Source organism: Penaeus vannamei, chromosome 8 (genome assembly GCF_042767895.1).
Source record: "Penaeus vannamei isolate JL-2024 chromosome 8, ASM4276789v1, whole genome shotgun sequence".
Lineage (NCBI taxonomy): Eukaryota > Metazoa > Arthropoda > Malacostraca > Decapoda > Penaeidae > Penaeus > Penaeus vannamei.
This window is the reverse complement of record NC_091556.1, coordinates 8,180,760-8,185,759: the sequence shown is the minus strand read 5'-3', so window position 1 is coordinate 8,185,759 and position 5,000 is coordinate 8,180,760. Positions and strand designations below refer to the sequence as shown.

General features: G+C 36.9%; 1 protein-coding gene across 1 annotated transcript in view; it reads right to left on the bottom strand.

Annotated features, from left to right (window-relative positions):
• LOC138862291 (uncharacterized) overlaps positions 1–5,000 on the bottom strand; it is a gene marked incomplete at its 5' end in the record, with an annotated part of 39,983 nt that overhangs the window by 25,277 nt on the left and 9,706 nt on the right. The window lies entirely within an intron of this gene.

Genomic DNA, 5,000 nt, shown 5'->3' with positions numbered 1-5,000 from the left:
AGAGAGAGAGAGAGAGAGAGAGAGAGAGAGAGAGAGAGAGAGAGAGAGAGAGAGAGAGAGAGAGGGAGAGAGAGAGAGAGAGAAAGAGAAAGAGAGAGAGAGAGAGAGAGAGAGAGAGAGACAGTCAGACACTCAGACCTACATACAGACAAACAGAGAGACCCATCCAAAGTGCAGCTCACGTCCACCTAACTCCATCCCCCGAGGAACTTCAAGATGGATCGCCCTTTGGAACAGCAACACAGGCCAATAACACGGGAACATCACATTATCTCGCACTTTACAGCCTTTACTGCGGGTATTTGCATAATGTAACACACATACATGCGTATATATATGTATGTGTGTATGTATGTATATATATATGTATATATATATATATATATATATATATATATATATATATATATATATATATATATATATATATATATATATATATATATGTGTGTGTGTGTGTGTGTGTGTGTGTGTGTGTGTGTGTGTGTGTGTGTGTGTGTGTGTGTGTGTGTGTGTGTGTGTGTGTGTGTGTGTGTGTGTGCATCTTAGAAAGAGATGGATATATATATATAGATATGTATCTTTTTACACTACGTACCTAAAACTTTCTAATTTTGGTACGCACCTGATATGAAAAAAAAACATTTATCTTGCCCTTATTTTTTTTTCTTACAGGACTTCGACCTTTTTTTTTTCTTTTTACATCACTTCCATTTATGTTTTACACCAGAAATAGATATAACTTCACGCATCGCTTTTTATCTCGTCTCTTTCTCTTCTTAACTGTGCATATATCTTCCTTTTATTGCTCTCCTTCTATTCATCAAAGGGAACAGAAAATCATAAGGTCGACGTCTTAAGGAATGAGTCTTGATGTCTCAAGGGAGCTTTCTCTGAGAAGGAACTTGGCAGGAAGAGGAAGTGGGGGAGAGGGAGGAAGTGGGGGAGGAGGAAGGATGGGGGAGGACGTAGAGGGAGGAAGAAAGAGGGGGGAGAGGAGGTGGAGGTGGAGGTGGAGGTGGAGGAGGAGGAGGAGGAAGAGAGGGAGGAGGAGGAGGGAGGAGGGAGGAGGGAGGAGGAGGAGGAGGATATGGAGGAACAGGAAGAAGAAGAAGAGGTGGAGAAAGTGGGGGGAATGAGAGGTAGGCGGTGGAGGACGTAAAAGGAAGATGAGGAAGAGGAGGATGAGGGAGAGAGACAGGAAGAAGATGAGGAGGAGAAGGAGGAAAGAAATGAATAAAAGAAGGAGGAGGAGGAGGAGAACTTGGCAGGGAAGAAAGAAGTAGGGAAGGGGGCAGGGGGGGGGGAGATGTAGAGGGGGAGGAGGAGGAGGCGGAGAAGAGGAAGTAGGAGGGAAAAGGTAGTAGAAAGAAGAAGAAGGTGAAATGAAGAAAGAGGAGGAGATGGAAGTAGAAGAGAAAACAGGAGGGAGAGAGAAGAAGAGGAGGAGGAGATGGAAGTAAAAGAAGAAAGAGGAGGAAGAGAGAGAGAAGAAGAAGAGGGGAAAAAGAGAAGGAGGAGAAGACGGGGGAAGAAGAAGAAGAGCAGGAGCAGATTGAAATAAAAGAGAAAGCAGAGGGGATGAAGGGAAGGAAAATAGCAGAAGGGGAATAAAAAAAGGAGGAGAAGGAGTAGGAAAAGGAGGAGATTAAGAAAAGGATAAGGAAATAAACGACGTCAGTGGAAGAAAATGAGAAAAAGGAAAAGGAAGAGGAAGCCGAGAAGAAACAACTAAGACATTTACAAAAGTAGAAGAAAGAGAAGAAGAAGCAGAGGAGAACCAACTAAGAAATTCTAAAAAAAAGAAAAGAAAAATTATTATTCGTCGAAGACGCAAAAGGGACAGAAAATAGAAGATAAATAAATAGAATAAATAGGAGAGAGAGATAAATAAATAGAATAAATAGGAGAAAGAGATAAATAAACAGAATAAATAGGAGAGAGAGATAAATAAATAGAATAAATAGGAGAGAGAGATAAATAAATAGAATAAATAGGAGAGAGAGATAAATAAACAGAATAAATAGGAGAGAGAGATAAATAAATAGAATAAATAGGAGAAAGAGGAATCCCCGACAGCCCTTAATCCGCGAGGGTTAAATTCCTTCCAAAAACGATAACTTAGACGAAAGAAAATCAGGTCAGTTGATGACTTATAAATCTAAGAGGGAGGAATCGAGGATGATTTCTGTTCGTTTCCCCTTTCTCCTTCTTTTTCTTCTTCTTCGTTTTTGTTGTTCTTTTTCTTCTTTTCTTCTTTTCTTCCATTTGTTCTTTTTTTCTTCTTCTTCTTTTTTTCTTCCTTTTTTACTTTTTCATCTTCTTTTTCTTCTTCCTTTTCTTCTTTTTTTTCTTATTTTCTTCCTTTATTTTCATAATCTTTTCTTCTTCTTCTCCCCCTGTTTTCTTCCCTGACTGATATTTCTTCTTCATTATCTCTAATTTTTCTTTTTTCTTATTATTCTCTTCTTTTTCTTCTTATTCTTCTTTTTTTCTTGTTTTTCTTCTTATTCCTCTTCTTTTTTTCTTCTTCTTATCTCTCTTCATTTTTTCTTCTTTTTCTTCGAGTTATGCTTCTTTTCCGACGTCTTCACCGTAATCCTCTTTCCTTCTTCTTTCGAAATAAATAGATAAATAAATAAACAATAGCAACAACAAAAAAACAGAGAAATTGACAGAAAAAGTGAAAGAGATACAGAAAGAGAGACACAATAAGAAACAAAGTTATAACCAAAACAAACAACGAAAACAAAGAAACATCCACACCAACAAGTAACAAAAACACACAAACAAACAAATCTACATACAAATACAGGGGGAAAAAATCCACATCTACCGATCTCTCGAAAATAACGAAGACACCCCTCCAACTCCCGTTTTCGGAAGGCCAGTTAGCAGAGGCAGTGATAGATGGTCGAGCGAGTTGACAACGACAGCTCCCGAGACGGCTAAACAACGTGATTTATGACATGCTGTTGACCCTCGTCTGTACCCTTGGGAGGTTAAGGTCAAGTTAGGGCACACTCTGGATATATATATATATATATATATATATATATATATATATATATATATATATATATATATATATATATATATATTCAGGGGGTAGTCCATTTGATGGTTGATTTCTGTGGAAGTGGTTGAGTGTTGACAGCATCATTATGTTTCATGTATTTTTTTTTTCTAATACATACATGTATATATATATATATATATATATATATATATATATATATATATATATATATGTATATATATATGTATACATATATACATATATATATATATACATATATATATATATACATACATATATATATATATATACATATATATATATATATATATATATATATATATATAAGAGATATATATAATATATATATATATATATATATATATATATATATATATATATATATATATAAGAGATATATATAATATATATATATATATATATATATATATATATTTATTTATATATATATATATATATATATATATATATATATATATATATACATATATACATATATATATGTCTGTGTGTGTGTGTGTGTGTGTGTGTGTGTGTGTGTGTGTGTGTACATATTTAGTGAGAGAAAGAGAGAGAGAGAGAGAAGAAAGAAAGAGAGTTTTTTTTCTCTCGCTCTAAAATTGATATTGATATGTTTACGAAGTTGATAACGCACTCATGATGTAGATAGCAACATATGTCCCATTGCAATATCAGGATCCGAATCTGAGTATCCGCAGTATATGTATACATACCATCAAGACAAATAGCTGCTTGATATAATCTACTTTAATAGCAACATATTTACCAAGATGAATAGTAAGTCATTTCCGACTAAGATGTCAGCACATTTCCTAATTCACGTATATTTACAAGAGACAACATAGAGCAACATATGTCTAGCACAGCAATGAACGCACAAAGAAAATTAAAGCATAGATTATAAAGCACACATTTCCTTAAATATAGCAGCAGCATACTTCATAATAAAAAAAAAACAGCATGCATTCCAATTAGATATAACAAATCCCAACAAAAACATACCCAAATACCCACAAAAACATTCAACTATATCCTTCCAACTGATGACAATCGCAACATGAATACTAATCTATCGTATATCTAAACTACTGTATATTGAAACGACACAATCATCTGTATAATGAGTGTAAATACACCTACATACTGTATAGTGCATTTGTAGTGAATATTTGCTCTTCATATTGAATACATTTCCCCTTCTGTATCCATTGCTCTTTGCTAATGGATTTAGACGGAGATATAAATACAGCTTATTGTACTAACTTCATTGGATAGAAGGGGAAGGGGGAGGGGACTGAGGGTTGGGTGAAGGGGAGCTGAGGGTGAGGGGAGGGTAAGGGGAAGGAAGTGAGGGTGAAGGGAGAAATTTAGAGTGAGGGGAGGGAAGGGGGAAGGAACTAAGGGTGAAGGGAGAAGTTTAGGGTGAGGGGCGGGAAGGGGGAAGAGACTAAGGGTGAAGGGAGAAGTTTAGAGCGAGAGGGAAAGGGTGGGGGAAGTTGAGAAAAGGGAGATGTTAGGAGTGAGGGGAGGGGCTGAGGGTGAAAAAATGGAGATGAGGATGAGGGGAGGGGTTGAGGGTGAGGGTAGGGGTAGTTAAGGATGAGGGGATAGAATAAGGGTGAGGATAAGGCGAGGTTGAGGATGAGGGGAGAAGTTCAGGGTTTAGAGGAGGAGCTGAAAGAGAGGAAAGGGGATTAGAGTGAGGGGAGGAGTGAAGTTGAGGAGAGAGACTTGAGGGCGAGGAGAGGGGTTCAGGGCTTAGGAAAGGAGCTGAGAATAAGGGAGATGATTGAGGATGAGGAGAGAGGACGAGAGTGAGTGAAGGGTTACAGGATAAAGGGACTAAGGATACAGAGAAGAGAGAAATATGTTCCAGATGAAAAGCAGAGTGTGAGGAGAGAGAGAGAGAGAGAGAGAGAGCGAGTTGAGGGGGAAAAAA